The following is a 25,468-nucleotide window of genomic DNA, read 5'->3' on the forward strand; positions in this document are numbered from 1 at the left end:
TATGGTGGTGGTTTTACTATTAGATGATATTTGAAAATGTGGATCTTTAGTAAAAAGAGAATTAGGAAAACAACAATATATATTTAATAAGATAAAGGAAACAATACGGACAACACGTAAAAAATACAACACACGACTCTCGCACCAAAAATGTTCTTCTCCGCTGTCGCTCACCAAAATGTCCTTCTCCACTGTCGCTCACCAAAATGTCCTTCTCCACTGTCGCTCACCAAAATGTCTCTCTGCACGCATTTCCACTCGCTTTTATCACACACCCCCATTCGCTCTGTCTTTCTCACCCTTGCACCCTTCTCACTCGCATCTTTCGTCCATAGTCAAAACTCACGCAGTCACGTACACACTTTTCTCACGGTTCAGTCGCTCAGTTCCAGACACTCTTCCTCGCATTCTTTCAGCCACTCGAAATTGTCTAAACGCAGTCACACTATTTTCCAAACATCCCGGCGCCGGTCCGTCGCAATACGACCTGGTCGCCCTCACGCACGCACAACAAACCATTCATCCTACAATATTTTAATCTACCCTAAATATTCTAGATACTACAATAGTATTTAAAAAAATGTCCACTACTTATAGGAAAACTACAAATCTTATCAAATTCATTGTACAAAAGACAACGGCGGTATTTTTCCCACTGCTATCTGATTGAAATTCAATGCGGAAAAAGGGAATATGTGAAACTCCCAGATTTAGAGCAAAATTGTCTTCGTTTGCCGAACGAAACGTTCCATTTCGAGGACACACGTTCCATTTGATATATTCCTGGTAATCACTCATTTTCTCATATGTCCGAATCCGGAGATCGATGTTCGTTGAGTGATTTAAATGGCCATCGTTGAATTTAGTACGATGGTATGCAGAAGAATGTAACCGGAAGAAGAATTACCATTTCTGCGTGATATAAATCGCGGAAAATATCAGTTCGATCGAACTTCTATCGTTTCACGAATATAACAAACGAACAGATTGAAATTACTGATACCCTTCATCGCTAATTTTATCTTATTACTAGGGATCATATAAACATATATTTATTAAAGAATATTCGTAACTAAATTCTCGTAAATTACATTGATCAAATTGGTACAGACATATGCATTTTCAGTGAACATATGTACCATAGAAATTTTCAAATAAATGCTATATTTAAGTAGCCAAAACTGCTTGCTCATTTGGAAATCTTGAACTTATCTGTATATGTCAGGCTTAATAACAGCGACATTTGCATTTCTCCTCTATAACAGATCGTAATTATGTAACTATTTGCATATACCACGTACCACGTACTATATACCATACACTACACCAGGCTTGTCCAACCCGCAGCCCAAGACGATTGTGAATGCGGTTCAACAAAAAACTGTAGGCTTACAAACTTTATGAGACTACGCCTGAAAGACTCATTAACAATATTACAAATACAAGTTAAACTTGCTATTCACCCTTTCTAGACGAGAATATTTGAAATCTTTACAAACTCTTGCTGTAAAAAATTTAATTATGTAACGAAATCATAAATATCCGAAATTAACATATGTGCGGCCCATAACAACTGTTCTATTTTCTCCGCTTTATAAACTGCTTTTCCCGCCAACGTTCAAACTGCGCTCAAGTGCACCGGTACTCGTCCGATCACCGAAGTTAAATGGCGCTGAGCGTGGTCAGTACTTGGATGGGAGACCGCCTGGGAACACCGCGTGATGTTGGCATAATTTTTTTTCTATAAAAGTCGAATGCAAATTTTTCAACACTACAATTTACAGACGTTAAATGATTTTTGAAACATCAGTAAAGACCTAACATTTTTTCTTGTAAGGTAACACCTTTTGGTCAGGTACATTTTTATAAAATTTCTTCAATACATCAAAACTTCTTTCTATACAATAAAAACTAAACTATGCAAAAGTTAAATAAAATAAGAAAAATTAACAAGAACAAGAAAAACAAGAAAATATTGTATTTACAAATACACATCTTAAGTATTTTAGTCCTCTGATAAAAATTATACAAACATGTAATTTCCGAGATAGTTGCGGGAAACATTTAGTACCATGACATAGAATTGTATATACTGTTGCTCAGAAGGCAGCATCTGAATGGTCTACGGGTCGGAGTGGCCGGAGTGCAATGAAGACCGCCCATTGTCTCACGCATTAACGGTTCTAGCGTACGCTTTGCCTAAACGGCCCCCCTTCTATCTTTAGCCTACTAACCACGCCCAGCGCTACTTGACTTCGGTAATCGGACGAAAACTGGTACGTTACAACGTAGTTTGAACGTTGGCGGGAAATTTGTTTCATAAAGACGATAAAGTAGTGCAAAAGTACTTACGGAGTAACATGTTATGTATTTGAAAGAAGTATTACATTCATTCCTGTTACTGCGTATTCACATTTTTATTGTTCTTATTGTAAGAACTTATTAGATTTTGTTCCGTCTACATTTCTGTTCTATCTTCCTTAGTTTATAAACTGCATTTCCCGCCAACGTTCAAACTGCGTTCAAGTGCACCGGTACCTGTCCGATTATTGGCTTTGCCCTAAGCTCTATCCGCGGGTAATCGAAGCTACCATTAGTCCGCCAGAAGGCCTGCTTAACGGCTCTGTGCTAGGGGACTGCTTGGCTGCATAATCAGTTCGACTAGGGAATGTCCTAAAAATTACGTAATTATCACCTTGTCAAAAACGACAGCGACAAGGGAGGGAGTCTTCTTCCGCAATAATAACGCGACAACCTGAAAGAAAATTTCATCCTTGAATCTCTGGGTAGGTAACGCCTTTACGAAGATAGACTATAAATACTTGGAGAAAAGATTGCTCATGGCTCATTCGTAAGAAATCGTGACATCTGGCTGCGGTTGTAAATAAAAACATGAACGAGACAAATTACTTAACAACATTATTTTCTCTTGTAATTCAAAATACTATAGGTTAACACGTTAAGTGCCCAGCCCGATTTTCTTGCAGTTCCGTTCAGGCCCAGACACGGCCGTCATCGCTGACGGACGAGCCGAAATATCGGCTTAAGGACCTGAGTTTTCTCAATGTTATAATAATAATTCCCAAATATTAGGTTCAAAGATGGCAAAGAATTTAACACAAAAAGTTAGCACCTTCTGCAATGAATGTAAAAGCAAACCACACCTCTGTTTACCCTGTTTTAATAAACTACATTAACTTTTTTTAAATATTATATTCTTTTTTTTTCAAGTCTTGACTGAACAAAAACCGATGTCGCCTAAGCAAAATATTTAGTCTCACATCAGTGCGTAAGGACCAACACGCGCGGGCGTGTAATATGAACCTAAAGTCCATGCGGACCGACCGGGCCTGAACGAAAAGTCTAACGCCGGTCCCTACGGACCGGCGTGGCGTTTTATGTGTTAATAACGAAATATACTTGAACTTTGTTTAAATACGTTATCTTACCTGATCACAGGTGATGCATAAAAAGCAAAGATAATATATATAAATTGATATTTCAAATTTCATTTAACATCTGTAGTTATAGTTTACAAAAATTTTTTCCTGTTATTATTATTTTAGAAAAAAAATTATGCCAACATCACGCGGTATTCCCAGGCGGTCTCCCATCCAAGTACTAACCACGCCTAGCGTCATTTAACTTCGGTGATCGGACGAGTACCGGTGCACTTGAGCGCAGTTTGAACGTTGGCGGGAAATGCGGTTCATAAAAGTAGAAAAAATGGAACACAAACATTCTCAAAGTGAAATCTAATAGATCTCTAGAATATAATGTTATAAGTACAGACTCACAAACGTGAACTTTGTAATTTTTTTGAAAATATATTAGAACTTGCTCCGTGAATTTTTGTATTCGTTTTCTCCGCTTTATAAACTGCATTTCCCGCCAACGTTCAAACTGCGCTCAAGTGCACCGGTACTCGTCCGATCACCGAAGTTAAATGGCGCTGGGCGTGGTTAGTACTTGGATGGGAGACCGCCTGGGAACACCGCGTGATGTTGGCATAATTTTTTTTCTATAAAAGTCGAATGCAAATTTTTCAACACTACAATTTACAGACGTTAAATGATTTTTGAAACATCAGTAAAGACCTAACATTTTTTCTTGTAAGGTAACACCTTTTGGTCAGGTACATTTTTATAAAATTTCTTCAATACATCAAAACTTCTTTCTATACAATAAAAACTAAACTATGCAAAAGTTAAATAAAATAAGAAAAATTAACAAGAACAAGAAAAACAAGAAAATATTGTATTTACAAATACACATCTTAAGTATTTTAGTCCTCTGATAAAAATTATACAAACATGTAATTTCCGAGATAGTTGCGGGAAACATTTAGTACCATGACATAGAATTGTATATACTGTTGCTCAGAAGGCAGCATCTGAATGGTCTACGGGTCGGAGTGGCCGGAGTGCAATGAAGACCGCCCATTGTCTCACGCATTAACGGTTCTAGCGTACGCTTTGCCTAAACGGCCCCCCTTCTATCTTTAGCCTACTAACCACGCCCAGCGCTACTTGACTTCGGTAATCGGACGAAAACTGGTACGTTACAACGTAGTTTGAACGTTGGCGGGAAATTTGTTTCATAAAGACGATAAAGTAGTGCAAAAGTACTTACGGAGTAACATGTTATGTATTTGAAAGAAGTATTACATTCATTCCTGTTACTGCGTATTCACATTTTTATTGTTCTTATTGTAAGAACTTATTAGATTTTGTTCCGTCTACATTTCTGTTCTATCTTCCTTAGTTTATAAACTGCATTTCCCGCCAACGTTCAAACTGCGTTCAAGTGCACCGGTACCTGTCCGATTATTGGCTTTGCCCTAAGCTCTATCCGCGGGTAATCGAAGCTACCATTAGTCCGCCAGAAGGCCTGCTTAACGGCTCTGTGCTAGGGGACTGCTTGGCTGCATAATCAGTTCGACTAGGGAATGTCCTAAAAATTACGTAATTATCACCTTGTCAAAAACGACAGCGACAAGGGAGGGAGTCTTCTTCCGCAATAATAACGCGACAACCTGAAAGAAAATTTCATCCTTGAATCTCTGGGTAGGTAACGCCTTTACGAAGATAGACTATAAATACTTGGAGAAAAGATTGCTCATGGCTCATTCGTAAGAAATCGTGACATCTGGCTGCGGTTGTAAATAAAAACATGAACGAGACAAATTACTTAACAACATTATTTTCTCTTGTAATTCAAAATACTATAGGTTAACACGTTAAGTGCCCAGCCCGATTTTCTTGCAGTTCCGTTCAGGCCCAGACACGGCCGTCATCGCTGACGGACGAGCCGAAATATCGGCTTAAGGACCTGAGTTTTCTCAATGTTATAATAATAATTCCCAAATATTAGGTTCAAAGATGGCAAAGAATTTAACACAAAAAGTTAGCACCTTCTGCAATGAATGTAAAAGCAAACCACACCTCTGTTTACCCTGTTTTAATAAACTACATTAACTTTTTTTAAATATTATATTCTTTTTTTTTCAAGTCTTGACTGAACAAAAACCGATGTCGCCTAAGCAAAATATTTAGTCTCACATCAGTGCGTAAGGACCAACACGCGCGGGCGTGTAATATGAACCTAAAGTCCATGCGGACCGACCGGGCCTGAACGAAAAGTCTAACGCCGGTCCCTACGGACCGGCGTGGCGTTTTATGTGTTAATAACGAAATATACTTGAACTTTGTTTAAATACGTTATCTTACCTGATCACAGGTGATGCATAAAAAGCAAAGATAATATATATAAATTGATATTTCAAATTTCATTTAACATCTGTAGTTATAGTTTACAAAAATTTTTTCCTGTTATTATTATTTTAGAAAAAAAATTATGCCAACATCACGCGGTATTCCCAGGCGGTCTCCCATCCAAGTACTAACCACGCCTAGCGTCATTTAACTTCGGTGATCGGACGAGTACCGGTGCACTTGAGCGCAGTTTGAACGTTGGCGGGAAATGCGGTTCATAAAAGTAGAAAAAATGGAACACAAACATTCTCAAAGTGAAATCTAATAGATCTCTAGAATATAATGTTATAAGTACAGACTCACAAACGTGAACTTTGTAATTTTTTTGAAAATATATTAGAACTTGCTCCGTGAATTTTTGTATTCGTTTTCTCCGCTTTATAAACTGCATTTCCCGCCAACGTTCAAACTGCGCTCAAGTGCACCGGTACTCGTCCGATCACCGAAGTTAAATGGCGCTGGGCGTGGTTAGTACTTGGATGGGAGACCACCTGGGAACACCGCGTGATGTTGGCATAATTTTTTTTCACATAAAGAAATAATGAAAGTCATTTTCACTGAACTAAAATTTACAGTGATTAAATAAATATTGAAATGTTGGTGGAAATTTAATTGGAACTAATATCTTCCTTTTTTTAAATAGCGTTTGTAGTAGGATAAGTCAGTGCCAACGTATTTTTAAGCGAAGTGAAAGACTAATGGCAACTTGTCATTAAGCTGTTGAAGGATTTATGACGGGGTCTTAGCCTGCGTGCTGTCCTGAAGGGGGGTGAATGATATTAAACAGATCTATCGTCGAGTGACGGCTGGCAACCACTTGAGTCTTTCAGCTATGGGCTGTCAAAGTAATGTTTATTTAACTCTTGCCGAACCTGGGAAACTTATAGGCATGCTATGTCATTGTTACCCATCAACATAATAGAGAAAATATTTAACACGTTTGCGACGGGGCTTGAATTTAGTGTCCTCGCCGTGGGGCGGTGTAATTTTTCGTACTTTCTCCCATCTCGCGGGGCTAATTCGAAATTATGTGTGTATTTATTTTCTCCTTGGTGTTACACTTGAACCCTCAGAGAATAGTTCTCTTATGCATATAAAGAAGTAAATAAATTTGTTAATTACAGTAACCAGTTATTTAAATGCTATGACGCGACAATAGTTCATGTACCAGCGGTGGTTCATCCCGTCCCATGGGGCAGACAAGAATGTACTACCGGTGGTATATCCCGTCGTAATCGTGTTAAACCTTTTTTAACACAATAGATATTATATTAGTATTATTAAATATTAGTATTGAACAACTGTAAAACATATACAGGGTGGTCATATAGTCCGTGTGCAATTTAAAATAGTTGTAACTGTGTAAGTACAGGTGATGAACAAAATCTATAAAAAGATTAGCAAGAAGAAACATTTATGGTTTTTATTGTTCTTCTTAATTTTCAATATGTCCACTATTATTACTAATACAAAGGTAATACGATTCTGTAGTTCTGGGAAAACATTTTTAACCTGATTTTTAATAATATCATCTAGCCTGTAAGTGTTCCAAAGATCGAGGTTTGATTGAATAAACATTAATTTTCAACTTTATGTATTAGTTTATGGACAGTCTGTATAGTGACAACATTGATATGGGTCAGAAGTAATTCATTATTGATCTGCTGTTTCGTTGATTTTCATCAACCGTTCAACATATTTTTTTATAGTTATATTAGTAATTTGAAAGTTTTTGAATACTACAAAGCAGAACAGAAAAATTAGTTACCATATCTGCCTCTTCATTTTCGATAATCATTTAATTAAGATAGCTGTAAATAGGAATATAACGTAAATAGAAATGTATGTAGATAATTAATTTGAAGTGCACACTAATGAAAACAAAATACAAGGAACGATGGAAAACTGGCTGTAAGTCAAGAGGGTATCAGGCAATAACATCTCCAGGTTGGGTGAAAGTGCGGGCGGTCGATGTGCGTGAAAGACTCCATTATTTAGACGCAGTGTCTTTCGTCAACGCTGTCGATGTTCGTCAAGGGCTTGCAAATGTTGGATTAACGAGGAATAAACAGTTGAGGAAATGGACGCTTTTCCTTTCGACGTTAAAAAAGAAAACTGATGATCTTGCCAATGTTGGAATCGATCCTTCTCAAAAAAGGGCATCAGAGACTTTTGGGAACAATCCCGTATCAACTCTTGCAGGATGTATTCTTGTAACAGCGCATGGTTGTAATTTTACCTGTACAAACTGAACCTTGTCTCAACCAAGCCAAATACGCAATTTTGTAGTAGTCAGTAAGAAATATACATGGCTGTTAGTACGATTTCCGTAGCATTTTCTACCACCCCGTGTCACATGATGATGAATATTTATGAAGGTTGCAATTAGGAGGCTTGACAGATAAGAAGAAAATCCATTAATTAACTAATGAAAATCAATTAACTAATAAATAAAAAAGAAAAATAATTAATGAACTGACGAAAATTAATTAATTAACGAAAATGCAGTTGATATGACATATAACAGTGAAGATTCACAGAAGAGAAAAAAAAGCCATACTTTTGTAGCATAAAATAATACTGTTTAACTAACATATCCATCCAAAATATAACAATATTCAGTAACATTATAATCCTACTAATTACTTGTAAAAAAGATTTCCAAATCTCAATTTATTGATACACATATAGATAAATCATAAGAACATGAGATGAAATTATCCTTACCTTTCTTCCCTCGATGCACTCTATGCACAATAGAATTTGAAAAACTGGTTTCTCGTGGCTCGCGTACAATACGCGTTGCATCTTAAATAAGCTTATACGTAAAAAAGAACACAAACCCTTTTATACCCTCGAGAGAGTACAATGAGGAAAAAGAATCTTTATCGAGGCGTAAGAGAATAAGTGTAGCTACCTAGGAACCAGTTTCCTCGTTGAACATCACAAAATCCTTTCCACCAAGGAATTGTTTATTAACAAGAATGTGTCTACTTCGTGGTGAAAAGGAAACGTTTGCGCGAGGACTCTGGTAAACCGCGAAACACGTATCACAAAGGCGGAGGAACTCGCAAAGAACTTGTCGATTTTCCGTTTAAATAAAATTCGTCGCGCGAAAACGCTACAGGAGCGGAAATGGGGCTCCGGCAAGTTTAGTTCGGTTATGCACCGTCCTAGAATGAAAGCTCAGTCTTCGACGAGGATGGAGGAGGCTCGATGAAACGCCTAGAGCGCCGCCGACCGCGTTAATCCACTTTGTTAGCTCTAACGACGGGCGTGGTTTATACCCTCAGCTTTTATCGAATCGGCCAAGCGCCGGCAATGAGCCTCCCCTTCAAGTTCACCAACCACTTTGCGATTATCTCATTATTTTCCCGATTTGGACTTTCTTCGGTGAATCGTTGTACACGGTGTCGACGAAGTAAACGACTATTGGGTTGTTTTAACATCTTGTTTAACTTGAGAATTTTGAACATCCTGTACAATATTGTTTATCCTTTTATAACATTTTTTAATACTTACATAATAACGATAAATTATATTAGAAACTATCATTAATGACCAATATCACAGTTATTATGTTACATATTATTTAGTTTGTTACATTATTAATCATTTTGGCAGTAGCGGTCATTGGTGATAAATAAATATTAGATAAATTTTCTTTATTTGGTAAAAGCATACATTTATTTTGAAATTGTATCTTAATTCTCTGTTAGAGAAACTTTAACTTACAACGAGTGTTCTTTCACAATTAAAGTGGTTACCCTTTACATGGGAGTAATTTTATCTAATTGTTTTTTTAAGTGTACCATAAAACATACATAGACGTGATTATACTTTATTTTGAAGGTAACTCCACAAACAGAAATTGGAAGGAGTTAAATGAGTAAGTAAAGTTATAATAATAAGTTGTAATAAGTTTAATAATTCGTTTTTTATCCCAAATGTAATTTTCTTACAAACTGTAGTTTTACACGTATGTTCATAAAGTCTTATTTAAATTACGTGAGCCCAATGTGGTTGCCAATGACCGCAGCATAACGTATGTTTGTTTATGTTTACTGATAGGAAACATGTATATAAATTATCTAATTATCCCTTATTGTGTTACAAATGGCGAACCATACAATCGATCCACTGTACATAATTCTCTTAAATTGCTAAATCGACCGAAAAACAATCACAATTCACAAAGTAAATATGAATCAAACACACTTTTATAAACAACTTCCTCATTTTTTTACATAATTGTTTATTTCTCTACTTCCTGAAGTAGTTATCATGCGATAACGGAGGACGATTATTTCCAATTGGTTGTCTAATGACAAGATTAATTTTGGATGTTAATTTAGTACGTTGCACAAGCACGTTATTTTTAAACAACATTCAGTTTTATTACGTTAGAATGCACAGCCACAAAGGGCCGAAGAATCAAATCAATACAAATACAAATAGGATATCTACAGTTGTTAAAATTTAATTGAAATATTTTGACAATATATAAACAATACACACGCTAAAAAGATTTACAGTTTTTGTTAAAAGACAAGTGAATATTGTAGGAAGTTACACGTTTAAAGTCAAAACGGCAGTTAGAAACGAATAAAAGAAACACTAACACTAGCTGTCGTTAAAACTACCGGTCAGCTGTCGGTCATTCGAAACATAAACAAGCGACAGGTGATTGACCGAGAATGTGAGTGAGTGATTAGTATATTAGGAAGGATGCATGAGGAAAACCGTCTTTTGTCTTTTGTCTTTTGTCTTTTGTGAGAATTGCGAGCTGGAGCGAACGAAGTAATAGAGAGAGTATTGAGAGAGTATTGCGAATATTGCGAGTATTTAATTATAAGTTAAAATTAAACTTGAAATTTACTTTAAACCTTGCCCTTGATTCAGTACAAATCCCACAATATTATAATCCTTTACACTCTTTTCATACAAAAAAAACAGGTACGTTACACAGTCTCTAAATCTATTACTTATTAATTTTCTTAATAAATATAAATAATAACTTATTAAGACAATATACTGGAATCAGTAGTTTGTGGTTAGTGGTAGATCAAAGAATAATGAGTAATCTTTTCATGTTACTTTACCAACTAAACTGTCTATCAAAATTCATGAGAAATATACGCAGTAATATTTTAATAACAAAAACGTCTCGTAAATCCAAACCTAGTATGGTTTTTGGACCTACTTATTAATACTGAAACTACTAAGCAATTAAATTGACTTTTTGAAATTCCTTCACAGAAGCTCCAAGGGTGTACCTATTGAAGCTTTAATTAATTTACAATCCAGTTTGCGTACTGCTAAACCAATTTCTTTAATAATTTCTCAAAGAAACATTTATTATCTTCTTAATAATTTCAAAAGAAGGAATCAGAAGTGGACCATCTTGACCTGTCTGGTAGTTTTAGTGTTAAGATTCCTTTATTTTGATGAATACCATACACCCCTAAAATTTGGTACCTATTTTTTTAAACATCTTATATATACAGCATAACAATCGCTGGTCGAAAATTCGAATTTAAGTTTTCTTGAAATCTTAAATAAAATGAACTTCCCTGCACAATATTTTATCCGTTCATAATCGTAAAGTATAAAAAGTTCGTGTCAAAAGTGTTTTTTACACCATCATAAAAGGAGGGTATGGACTTAGTAAAGTATTATAGCTTCCTGGCTGTCTCTGTCCCTTTTCCTCGCACCAGCCGGGACTCATAAAGGAACAGAAAATACTTTCAAGGAAATATTTACTTGACCCATTAAAACAGGAGCGACAAGACTGGTCTTTACGTTCGTTTGGAAACCATGTTGTGTGTTCAACTTGGTTGCCCAACGACCGCAAAAGTGACTTCTCAAAAGGGACACAAAATTTCAGTATTGTATGATTTTCCTATCCCTTCGTAAATCTGTTAAAAAAAAACGTTTTTTTATACACTTGTCATTATTAATTTCCTTAATTAACATGTTTGCTGCTTAATCACGAACCAGTGCGTAATGTGGCATTTGAAGGTTAATTTTACATATTACCAGTGACTGTTAAGGCTAGCGCGTGATTAACAAAAATTAATGTAGAATAATGAAATAATAATTAACCCTTTGCACTCGAAAGTTTTTTACTGAAAATATTTAACTTTTTTTCGACAAGATATAGACGACATTGTTTGAAACTAATTTAACAATAATTCATAGATAAATGAAGCGTCAAAGCTATTTTATTCAAATATTTCCTATAGCAATACAAAGTTTAATTTAAAATACTAAATATTCAACTTCATAGTTTTGTTGTATTAAATCAAGTGTTGACTGAGAGTCACTTCTCGAGTACAAAGGGTTAATAATTATAATAATATGTACAAAATCATTTTTTGTCAATTTTTAAAGGATATTGTTACAAAAGTTTAATTTAGTTTCCATTACAGATTTTCGATCATCATTAATTAAACTGCAACTGTTTATACAATTATAAATTTGTTAAAACAAGTTGCCAGCATTATTTTGTTTAAACGAAACTCCAATATATTCAGTGGCACGTAAGATTTGAAAGAAATTTGTCTACTATTTTGCTACTACACTTTTTATTTATTTTACTTATTTTGTATAATTAAATATGTAGTAAATGCATAAATATTATATATATATATGAATAAATTAAGATACTTACAATTCTTAAAATATTATTTATGAAATCTGGTACATATAAATAATATTTAGGAAATCCGTCAAATTGTTGCATATATTACTCATATGAATGTCAAATCAAAAATACTTTCTAAATTCATGACTTGCTAACAGCTTCCCTCTGTTTAAAGCAATTTCCAAACTTATTTTAATACACGATAATTAAAACACGTTTTCGCAGAAATTTTAAGAGGATAAAACAACTTTTCAATGCATTTCGATTTTTTACTATACATTTTTCTTTACCGTTCCGCGTTGTATAAGCAATCGACAAAAGGTTCTGTATTACGATCCTAATGAATAATTGCTCACTGTGCACATTGTTAATCCCTTTCCGAACAATATCCCGCCTACGGATTGCGATTTCGTTCATGCCAATTACCAAAGAAGAAAAGATCTCACTCAATGTTCAGTTAAGGGAAATGCGCGATAGCTTTTATTTGGAAGTCAGTGAGCTTTTGTTATCGCGGGAACAAAGTTCTCCACGAAAAGACTGAGAAACGAAGTGAACACATAAACATCACAATGTAGTCTTTAATGCCCGTAAAGCGCTGGGATTTTATTTCAAAAATGCCTTTCATACGATCATAAAATGGTGCGATATCCATAGAAGGGTGTTATCGCTGCACGCCCAGTGTGTTGCTCGTAAACGGCCATCAAATGCTCCGGCTCAGCTATGGCAGCAGCATGCGAGGTAACTGCCTCAGTAGATGCAGCTCCTTTTCCGCCGCTTGTTTTCCAAGGCAACATTTTCGATGGTTAGCACAATAGAATCTCCCATATCCGAATATCCATTTATCGTATACCTTTGTTACATCCTACCCTACTAAACGCCCTAAACATTCATAACAACTGTTATTATTATTACTACTATTGCTACCATTATTATTGCTATCACATCTATCATGACATCATACCATGCCTGTGTTCACTGAAAACGTGTTTATTATCACCCGTATCTAAAAAGAATGATTATTCATACCAAAATGCGCCGTTAGAATTATAACTGTGCTTAATTCTAAACCTAACTCTGTACTATACGCGTCTCACGTTACCTCCATTGACCGACAAGCTAAAGGTACACAGGAGCAAGGGAACTCTTCCACTCACGATGCTCGGGCCACCTCGACCTTCGGCGCATGATCATTATTGGCGCACGATAATAACACAGGACGGAAACGAGACCGAATGTGATGAAGTGAAACGGAACTTTTGAGAATTTGAAATTGAAGTCGAGAATTTGTTTGTAAAAGTAATTTCAACTAATATAACGTTAATAGTCAGATATATATCTATATAGTTTTTCAAATACCTGTATAGAGTCTTTCTTCTTTAAAATAAACACTAAACTATGTAAAAATTGAATAAAGTTAGAAATATATACAGAAATTTGTAATTTCATATAATGATTTGCTTTTTGAAACAACGAATGGTGGATAAATAACGTAAAGGAATGCAGATTCTGGTTTAGTAAAAATTTCTATTGTTTTTTTTCCTTCAAAAACAAAAATAAAATATGCCAACATCACGTGGTGTTCCCAGGCGGTCCTCCCATCCAAGTACTAACCACGCCCAGCGCCATTTAACTTCGGTGATCGGACGAGTACCGGTGCACTTGAGCGCAGTTTGAACGTTGGTGGGAAATGCTGTTTACAAAGTAAGGAAAATAGAACAGAAATGTACACAGAACGAAATCTAATAAGTTTTTACAATACAAAAATGTAAATACGCAGTAACAGGAATGAATGTAATAATTTTTTCAAATATATAACATGTTACTCCGTAAGTACTTTTGCACCACTTTATCATCTTTATGAAACAAATTTCCCGCCAACGTTCAAACTACGTTGTAACGTACCGGTTTTCGTCCGATTACCGAAGTCAAGTAGCGCTGGGCGTGGTTAGTAGGTTAAAGATAAAAGGGGGACCGTTTCGGCAAAGCGTATGCTAGAACCGTTAATGCGTGAGACAATGGGCGGTCTTCATTGCACTCCGGCCACTCCGACCCGTAGACCATTCAGATGCTGCCTTCTAAGCAACAGTATACACAGTTCTATGTCATGGTACCAAATGTTTCCCGCAACTATCTCGGAAATCACATGTTTGTATAATTTTTATCAGAGGACTAAAATACTTAAGATGTGTATTTGTAAATACAATATTTTCTTGTTTTTCTTGTTCTTGTTAATTTTTCTTATTTTATTTAACTTTTGCATAGTTTAGTTTTTATTGTATAGAAAGAAGTTTTAATGTATTGAAGAAATTTTATAAAAATGTATCTGACCAAAGGTGTTACCTTAAAAGAAAAAATGTTAGGTCTTTACTGATGTTTCAAAAATCATTTAACGTCTGTAAATTGTAGTGTTGAAAAATTTGCATTCGACTTTTATAGAAAAAAAATTATGCCAACATCACGCGGTGTTCCCAGGCGGTCTCCCATCCAAGTACTAACCACGCCCAGCGCCATTTAACTTCGGTGATCGGACGAGTACCGGTGCACTTGAGCGCAGTTTGAACGTTGGCGGGAAATGCAGTTTATAAAGCGGAGAAAACGAACACAAAAATTCACGGGGTAAGTTCTAATATATTTTCAAAAAAATTACAAAGTTCACGTTTGTGAGTCTGTACTTATAACATTATATTCTAGAGATCTATTAGATTTCACTTTGAGAATGTTTGTGTTCCATTTTTTTCACTTTTATGAACTGCATTTCCCGCCAACGTTCAAACTGCGCTCAAGTGCACCGGTACTCGTCCGATCACCGAAGTTAAATGACGCTAGGCGTGGTTAGTACTTGGATGGGAGACCGCCTGGGAATACCGCGTGATGTTGGCATAATTTTTTTTTGTAAAATAATAATAACAGGAGAAAATTTTGGTAAACTATAACTACAGATCTTAAATGAAATTTGAAATATCAATTTATATATATTATCTTTGCTTTTTATGCATCACCTGTGATTAGGTAAGTTAACGTGTTTAAAAAAAGTGCAAGTATATTTCATTACTTATATATATATATACATACGTAATTGTAACTTATACAGTTAAGAGTATGTATATTGCTCTTTAAAATCTGCATAAAATAGGAATTCTATGGTATCATAAAGCAAAATGATCATCTGTGTTTCAAGGATTAATAAATTTTAAAAACAATGTATTTTGAAGTCGCTATTTATTTAACCACTGCTCAGCTTTGGATTCGAAAATATTTGCAAATGTATGTTCATCGACATGTTATTGTATGATTTCAAGGCGTCGTGCACTCCACTGTTACAATATTATTGCGTTACAGTCTCCGGGAATTATTTGATGTTTACTTTCCATATTTCATGATAATAATTTACATATATCAGCTACAAATGTTTCCGATGTTTATTTCGCATTTCTGCTGTAATAAATGCAATCTGTTTCATTTCACGAAAATATTTTATGTCAAAAAGGAATAATAAAGGATCACGTATTTGATAAATAATACATGCGATTTCACTTAATTATTTGAAATAACAAAACAGGAACGAACACGTGAGTTTTTAAATTATTTGAAAATGATATACATATGGGAAGAGAAATAATAACATTAATCATTTTACCTTTACGAGGTAAATATAAAAATATAATTTAATAATACAAAGTTAAAATCATCATGAGTTCGTTTTTTCAATATTAAATGCGTGAAAATTAAAATGAATGAAAATAGCTATTTGGCGGAACAGTCCATCAACCTATTCAAAGACAGTGGTATTAACATTTCAGAGTACAATTTCCGTTGAACGTTAAATCTCAGTGATCACGTGTCAATATTGTTTTATTTTTCATCTTTTCCATAATCATTTTCAACCTCTTTTATTTCGTTCAAACGTATATGTTATATTCATATAGAATTTCAGGTGTCTCTTTTGGGAGTTTTGATCATTGCCCAAAGTTACATATTTGCGAGGAAACCTGCTTTGAAAGGGCCCGCTACGCAAACACTGATTGCAGAAACATAGGTTTGATCATAGGCCCAATTTACTGTCAAAAAGTTCAGGGATTAACGGGATCAAAGGAAGTATGCACTTGCCAAAGTGTTAATTAGCGCGACACATTTTCAGTTTCACGATGGAGTAATTACTGTTGAAAACTGGAATAGAAATACTAGAAGCACATGTGATTAGCGAAAGTAAATATCCACGGGGCAATGAAATAAAATAAGCTGAAAACATTAGTAGATAATAAGTGAAATATATTTAAAATATGTATTAAAAACTTTAACAAAGTAAATATATCTTTAATCTCTTCAGGAGTGAGTTGTGTATAAATAGATAGGTATGATATATATTTTCATTAATTGTTAATTGTATTTTATGGTTATTTCTAATATTGATTTTGTAGCATTAGAAAATAACGTGAACATATACATGGTTTGTCCAATAAGTATCGGGACTGACGTTTTCTATCCAGCGGCAAAGGATGGCGGGCGGTTTCAAGGGGCTAAATTGATGGGGGGTGATGTCAGGTATACTAGGATGACAAGTTCATTTGTTTCCGAACTTTTGGAGTGTGAAGATCCCAGCAGAAGTGGAAGCGTGTTTCGTGCACGCGTCGAGATTCAAGATGCAGCCAACAATCGAGCAGCGTTGTGCCATCAAATTTTGCGTTAAACTTAACAAATTTGCTACGGATACTTTTGATATGATCCGTGCGGCTTATAAGGGCGACGCTATGTCCAGAATGCGTGTTTTTGAGTGGCATAAAAAATTCAAAGATGGCCGCAAAGACGTCAAAGACGAACAACAGGCTGGACGGCCGACATGAGCAAATCAAAAGTCAAATCGATGCTCATTGTCTTCATTGACGCAAAAGGTGTGGTTCACAAGGAGTTTGTGCCTGCCGGACAAACAGGAAATGAATAAACGAAATCGCCAATAGCTGGATGCTCCATCACGACAATGCGGCGAGCCACACGTCGCTAATTGCAAGGGAGGTACTGGCCAAACACAACGTAGCATCGTTGCCACAACCACCCTACAGTCCAGATTTGGCTCCCCCCGACTTCTTTTTGTTCCCTCGGATCAAAAGGAGTCTGAAAGGTCGTCGTTTCGAAACGATTGAGGCAGTTGAAGCAGCTTTGACCGAATGTCTAAATAGCCTTGCAGTTACCGAGTTTCAGAAGGCGTGTAAACAATGGGAAAAGCGCTGGCAATGGTGTATTGATTCAGAGGGGTCATATTTTGAAGATTATTAAATCCATGTACAGCTTTTTTAACTAAATTTTTTTTCATGACTACAGTCCCGATACTTATTGGACAAACCATGTATTTTGTATGTTATATTAACATGTTTAGTTCATAAAAGAAACGCAATTTTTATAACATATTTGTACAAAGATGAATGATATATATTATTTGTACTTATATGTATTTATAATACAAATTTTATATTAATATATATTATAAATTATAAATAGGCATAAATTGGACGAAATAAAGGAAGATGAAGGTAATTGTAAATATATTAAAAATACTAAATTTAATTGTATACATATGTGCCAGTATCTTTTAAAATATTAAGTAAATGTAATAAATAGTATACATAGGGCATTCAAGAAGTTCTCAAAAATGAATTATTTATTTTATGAAGTACTTACGTACCTATTAATATTTAACTTAAATTAAGTATATCTATGTTAAAATAAAATCGTTTAATTCAATTTCCTCTCTGTTTTTTTATATCTTCTAGTAACCTTTGAACGGCCCACGTATATATTGTATACATTATACCATAAATAATGCGGTTTTCTATACGCCTATATTTTTAAAAATTAAAATAAATAAAACTTTTTTAAATCTACAATCAATAGATAATGTAGGAGAATACATTTTAAATTAAACAAGATTTTATTCATCTTAATTTTTAAAAATGGAAGAAGTATGAAAAACTGTATTATTTATGGAATGGTCCAACATAGCATCCGAAAGTATCTGGCAGTCAGAAACCGTGAAAAGGTTGCTTGCATTTTTCCAGTAGATGTTTCAACACGGTCACTTTAACACTTTGTAAATGGGAGACTGTACTCACGGTCTGGAACAGAACAAACGTTGAAAGCGGGAGACATTACTTTTGTAAAAATGACAAATAAATCACTATATAAATAGTCAACGTTTTATTTACAAAATCAAGTTCCTGCAAATCAATAATATTTCAAATCTATTTCGATAATACAATATTGCATATAAAACGAGAAATCATATAACAAAGGAATTTATAGATATTAATTTGTTAATATAGTTTTATTTATTCTGTTTCTAATACTAATCGCAGTTCAACATTTTTGACGCCGTATAATCAATACAAACTATTATGTTATTCGAAAATTTGTTACATACATGTATTATACTTTACATCTGATACAGAATTATTATAATTTAAATAAATTATATTTAATTTTTTTATTTGTTCCTTACAATACACACTTTCAGTAGCGTTCTGTAAATTCATCAAGTGATATATCTACATACCAGATATTATTAAAAATATCTAAAAAAAACAGCGTTCCGATTTTGGTTTAAAAAATATTTTTAATAATATCTTTTCTACACTAAAATCGAAATGCTCTTTTTTGTCAAATTTTCGACACGATAGGTTTGAGGAGCCTTCCTCGTGATCTGTCTAGGGTAAAGTGATACAAAACGGATGCACAGTCCTTTGTGAGTGAGGGTTCCACACCCTTTCAAGAATGGAACTTTCCTTGTCCTTGAGACGTGTGAAAAATGTCGCTGAAGTATGCACTTATTTTGGTGGGACAGTTTTCTTTCAACAGAAAAATCGCAAGGATAGGAGCTCCATTATTCGATATTGTTCACAATTTTGACTCATTATTTTTGTTAATAAACTTCGTTACTTTTATACCAATTATGTCTTGCACAATACCCATCACAATACCCAAAAGTACAACATTTTTTACTAAAATGAATATACATTTTTAAGAAAGAAAACATTTAAACTAAAATATTATTCTGAAATTTTTGCTGTTAGCTTTTGTTTTTAATGACAATTATATTATAATCTTATGTCAACGAACAATGAAGAATTTATTGGCATTTCCGATACAAAATTTAATTATGCAATAATTTAATGATCCAGGATTTAACAGTTATTAGATAAAGCAGCTTTGGGAACTGGATAATTATTTCGGATAATTAAATTGTATAATTAACGGGATAATTACATTTTTCATTAGATGTTTTCATGTGCAACAATATTTTCATTTGATAAATTTAATAACCGCATGCTTTATTTTGTAATATTTAATAAATTGGTAATATGCAAATTACAATTTGAGCAATTTTAATAAAGAAATTGGTTTATTAAAACGTTTATGATCGGTACAAAAATTAATTTGAATATGAATACTGTGAATTTAATCATGTACAGCTAATTGCAAATTTCATTCATAATTAACTTCATGGTGAGCAATATATTGCACCATTTTTGGTAAATAATACAGATTAAATATCACAGTATTAAATGATACCTGACACAACACATCATTTAATTATTAAACAACGTTTAATATCGTCATCTCTGTCCTCTTTTAATAATCGCGATTACCTGTACGTTCTTATCGGAAGACATTTCTAGCCGATATCATTTTATGCACCAAGCGAACCGTTTATTTGTCGTTTATCTTGCAACGCTACTTAACGTCACCAATAAATTAGCACGAATGAGGGCATCAGTCACTCTCTGTAAAGCTTGAGAGTCTCGCCATTTATTTTACAAGCGTACAAGCGTTCTCTGACTTTTTACATGGATTAAAGCGAAAAGTAAAGCAGGTACACATTTTATAAAACGTTATTAAAAAAGTGTTGCATGGAATGATAAAATATTTGAATTTCCATTAAGTATCTGGTTGAGAACTTCATCTTTATTGCCAGTAAACATCAATTGCCCGTAACACAAATAACACCCTTCATAGTGCTTAATGAAGTTTACTTTCTTAAACATTCAATTACTTTATCTTCAGGTTAATTGAAAACTGGTGAAGAAAATTAAATCGTTAATTAGTCAAAGTGACTTGACAAAGCAAATGAAAGTGAAAATTAAGAAAACAATGTAAGAAAATATAAAACATTTTAACGACATAAAAAATATTTCTTTCATCAAATATATACAAGGTTTGTTATTTTGAATTCTTCTTACATTTTTATGGTAACTGTGAAGAAACATATTATAGTAAATCCATCATTTTCTTCAATATTTTCTTTGATACAGTTATCCTATTAGGATATGATAAAAACAAATTTATGCTTTTCAAAATTAATAATCGCTTACTATCAGTTTTTTAATACTGGTAGAGCTCTGTATCTTCCTCAAAATCGCATAAACCTTACAAGTGCTATGTTTCGCATTGTTGTGACAATTTAGTTCGAAGTGCGGAGTAAAAATAGTAATTTTTACTCTTGATAAGAGTTAAATATTACTAAAATAAAGATATTTTGAAATAATATATTTTATTTCCAAATAAAATATTACTTTATTTTGATGACAATCAGTTTTCATAAAATATTCATTTTAATAAAATATCCATTTTATTCTCAAGAAACTTCGGAGAAATCAATTTATAATTTGTTTATGTACTATACAATGAATTATAAAATCTAGATAAAAGTAAGGTCAACATTTGTAACAACATATCGTTACTGTAAAACTATGAACACGTTACAATACCTGTAACACTCAACAGAAAAATAAATAAAATATTATTTATATTAGTCATATTAGGAACATAAAGCAAGAACAAGTAATCCAATTTTTACTTGTATCCTTCTTGTTAAGATAAAAGATTAAAATTTGCCACAAGATGTCTCTTCTTGGTAGCTGCTGAAAGCTCCATCATTGATTTAACCCTTTGCCTTTCAGCAAAGGTTACTGGTGATAACAATTATTTTATCACCAGTCATAAGTCAGAAGAAAAAAGAATCCAATCTTCAATACATATCTGCATTTATCCGATATCAACAACAGAAAAATAATATTACATATGGACAACAATGAAATCGATAATACTAAAGCGTAACATTCGCTGACCAACCAAAGAAATATCAAAGATACTCGAAAATCAAAAACGATCATCTATGACAATCCGTGTGCTCATCCTTCTGCCAAAATGCCCTACACACTCGACACTTTAAAAAAACCAAAAAGAAGAAAATCAAATTTGTATACCTATCAGCTTGGTATTCACCTTTAATTTGAACCAAGTAATAACCAAAAAGCATGTAAATAGAAATGTACACCTCGACGCGAAACTGTTGTTATTCGTCACTGATTAAAACTCGCCAGAGATCACGAGAGCAGCCTCAATTATTCCAACAGTCGAAAATAGACGCAGCCGCCAAGGAAGACAAGGTCGATGGAAAGAAGCGGCATTTCCGTTGTGTACGCGGCGTTCATTTACTTTCGAGTCACCGGTGTTATAGCGGGGAATACAGTCGGTATATAGACGTCGGTACACTTGGTCTATGCCATGGACTGTATGGCATGACTAATTATACTTCAGCCTGCGGCAGATCTCGTTGGCTTGGCTCTCAAGAGGCGGGAAGCACCCCATTAAAGCTCGAGCTTCGGCCACCCTCCACAAGGAAGACCACCGAGCCGCCAATGCGAGCCCGTCGGCTGAAAGGACGAGGACGTCGAGCAGAAGGAGAAGAGGCGGCTGGAAGCCGAGGGACGAAGATATAGAACCCGCGAACATACGTTATTCTTTTTCTTCCGTGTGCGGTACCTGCCTTCGTACTCGGCCATCTGCATGCACGATCTCTTGTTCCTCTACGTGGATTTCTTTACCTTTGTTAAGCTTTTCCACCTTTCATGGGTACATGAAGATAGGCGAGAATATTGATCACCAATGAATTTTTACTTCGATAGAAATTATGTGTAGGCCCTCCCGATTTACGTTTCGCAGTTACGAGAACTCAGAAATAGAAGTTGGACCACTACTGTTCTGAGCCACTCAATATCTGAAAATTTACTGTTCTTGACTTTTTTGAAAAATATTTCAATTCTGCACTTTTATTTGTCGCGGACTCTGACAGGAACGAGTTCTGAACTGCTCTCTAAAACAGAAAAATAGCATTTGTCTGGTAGTTTTAGTGTTAATCACATGCACTTATAATTGCTACTACGGCACGTGTGAGATTGAAAAGGCCAAAAACGCATATATGAGCCCATACTCCACAGCGATGACTTTCGCCGAACCTATATATGCTTCCATAGCACTCAAAGGGTTAAAATCAAAATAATATTAACTTTTTGTGGTCGAATGTCACCGTAACAACGATTCTGAGCTTTCATATCTAAAATCGATAACTGCGAATGAACTTTTTTCTGATATTTAAGATTTCAGTCAGTATTTTAAATTTTTCTATGAAAAGAGTTTTTGCAGGTTTGAAAAATTCTCGTCCGCAAAGAGTCAATACTGATATAAGACCAAGAAGGCTATACCGAAACAGATATAATACTGAAAACTGAAATAAATACTGGTATTTTTCCGGTTTTTCTGGAAGATGTATTGCGATGAAGATTAAGGATACATTTATGTTGGAGCTGCGATAAACGATGAAAGCGGCGATGATAATAAAACGTATGAATATAAATTTGTCGCTACATTTATTACGCAGTTGAGTAACGAAACAAGCGTTGAAAAGCGAATATATACTGTCATTTTTTTTATATCATTGTTATTCTTATTTATGATTGCCTACGAGACCATTCTCAGCGGGAATACCAATCAGAAAATTTCTTGGAACTCCTTGCCTTATATAATAGTAACATATCAGACCTCTGATGTAAGTTTTAAACAGAATTTAAGAAGTATAAATATTACTCAATTTTTTAAATTTAAATTAAGTCTTATTCTTTTGTTATCAATTATTCACATACTCCAGAAGATACATAGACACAGAATGTGCCTAAAATTTCTCTCATTTTTCAATAAAGTTTTAACCCAATCGTATTATCTGACGTCCGGTACTCGCAACAAGTTTTTCCACTATATAAATCATATAATCGGATAAGAATGTGTACGGTTGATCTTACATGACTGTTTAAAAATTTTATGAAGCTGTTAGCTACAGCGCCCCTCTAATAGGCTATTAACATATTGTTGACCGGTAATTTTAAGCAGTAGCTATCACATGTCACCAGTTATTATTCCGTAATTAAATATGAAAGTGAAACAATCTAAATAAACTTCAATATATTTTATTTATACATAATGAATTGAAAGGAAACCTTGGACATAACATTTACATAATTTTAAATATTTTGCTTTTGTAATATTCTATATTGCCCTGCGTTTCAAAACTTGAAATAGCTAATGCAAGTGCAAACACAAGTTAACTCGTGACTGGTCAACAATGTGTTAAATCAGATTCCACTGATACTTGCAAGAGTATTTAACCCTTTGCACTTGAAAGTCTTTTGCTAGAAATATTCAACACTCTGATAAAATATAGATGATGTTTGTTGCAACTAATGTAACTAATTTAATCGATAAATTAAGGGACAAAAGTATTTTACTTTAATATTTCACACAATGATACATTATACAAAGTTCCATGCTAAACATCAAACGTTATCATTTTACCGTATGAAATCAACTGGTGATTGAGAGTCACCTCGCGAGTGCAAAGGGTTGAACATGATGCAAATGGATTAAAGCAAAGTGGTTGTATCGGTCATAGTGGAATAAATCGTAACGCAAAGGGTTAAAATTAATTAAAAGGAAAATTCTTGTCACAGAGAAAATAAGAAAACCAGAATAACACCAGTATGATAGTATTCCGATTTCTATAAAGTTTACGAAAGTATAACCGGAAAGTACCAGTATAACACCGGTATTTTACATTTAACTAGATGTCCCTGGAAAAAAGTCATCTCTCGAGATGATGCCTCGCTCTCTTCAGGAACCGTAGGATGGTGGTCTGTTTCGATCAGAAGCATCGGGACATTCCTCCTCGAAGTCTGGCTCCGGTCGGTGATGTCAGATGCCGCGGAAAATCACGGAGACACTCGATGTTTTAGGGTAATGGAAATTCCGGTCCCTTCGCGGCTCCTCGGGAACGAGCAATCTCGAGGATCGTTTCTGGGTGAGCTATATATCGTACCTCTTTAGCTTGCCAATGTGGCACGTGCGGCAAATGCGTGCACGTGTACGTGTAAATGGTTTCGAGCGCGCCTCTGGCCCCCGTTCTCCATGTACAATGTGTGAAATAATTATTCAGCGTGATCTTTGGTCGTAAATGTACATGCATCTACGATTTAGTCGTTATTTGATTGTAATACTTGTAGCCAAGTTAGCTTGAGCTACGAGTATGATGAAGATTGAAGAAGAGGTAGTAATATGGCTACCAGTTTTATGTTTTATTCTGAAATTTGATTCGTAACTTAACTCCTTGCCCTACGATTTCTATCGTAACCACGATCGATACAACTACTTTGTCATTAATAATTTATTGGAAAAAGAAAAAAATTCTAGGCATATACTATGTCTATGTTTGCTCTAAAGTATAATAAGTGATAACAAAAGAATGATATTTAATTTGTATTCAAAAGAATTCAGTAATATTTATGTTTGATAAATTCTGTTTAAAATCTTCACGAGTCTGATACGATACTGTAGGACAAAGGGTTAAATTCCTTTACATTTTTAGTTACAATGTAGGTAAATTAATAAAATCACTTCTGATGAAAGGTGAATGTAAAAGGAAAGCGATTTAAGTCAATTTAGTATGTTTATGAGCGGAAGTCCGTATTGGACTTTTTAGGAAAGCGAGGGTATGAAAAGTATTTCTTGTGCCTATGATTTTAGATTTTCATAAATCCTCTTTTTATATGTATTTTATAATAGTTTTAATATAATTATTTCAATAGAATTCTGTATTTTGATGATGTATATCATTCATGTTATTAATTGTTAAATAATACACTAAGCTTTTCTTGTATAAACTTTTTTCCCA

General features: G+C 34.3%; 8 pseudogenes; 4 read left to right on the top strand and 4 right to left on the bottom strand.

Annotated features, from left to right (window-relative positions):
• The first annotated feature begins 1,610 nt into the window (after positions 1 to 1,610).
• LOC143174289 (5S ribosomal RNA) lies at positions 1,611 to 1,730 on the top strand (annotated as a pseudogene).
• Positions 1,731 to 3,577: 1,847 nt separating this feature from the next.
• Positions 3,578 to 3,697, bottom strand: LOC116431177 (5S ribosomal RNA; annotated as a pseudogene).
• Positions 3,698 to 3,890: 193 nt separating this feature from the next.
• On the top strand, positions 3,891 to 4,010 carry LOC116431173 (5S ribosomal RNA; annotated as a pseudogene).
• Positions 4,011 to 5,857: 1,847 nt separating this feature from the next.
• LOC143174288 (5S ribosomal RNA) lies at positions 5,858 to 5,977 on the bottom strand (annotated as a pseudogene).
• Positions 5,978 to 6,170: 193 nt separating this feature from the next.
• On the top strand, positions 6,171 to 6,290 carry LOC116431179 (5S ribosomal RNA; annotated as a pseudogene).
• A 7,691-nt stretch (positions 6,291 to 13,981) lies between these two features.
• Positions 13,982 to 14,102, bottom strand: LOC143174290 (5S ribosomal RNA; annotated as a pseudogene).
• Positions 14,103 to 14,867: 765 nt separating this feature from the next.
• Positions 14,868 to 14,987, bottom strand: LOC116431172 (5S ribosomal RNA; annotated as a pseudogene).
• Positions 14,988 to 15,180: 193 nt separating this feature from the next.
• LOC116431178 (5S ribosomal RNA) lies at positions 15,181 to 15,300 on the top strand (annotated as a pseudogene).
• The last annotated feature ends 10,168 nt before the right edge of the window (positions 15,301 to 25,468 follow it).

The sequence above is a fragment of the Nomia melanderi genome, chromosome 2 (genome assembly GCF_051020985.1).
Source record: "Nomia melanderi isolate GNS246 chromosome 2, iyNomMela1, whole genome shotgun sequence".
Lineage (NCBI taxonomy): Eukaryota > Metazoa > Arthropoda > Insecta > Hymenoptera > Halictidae > Nomia > Nomia melanderi.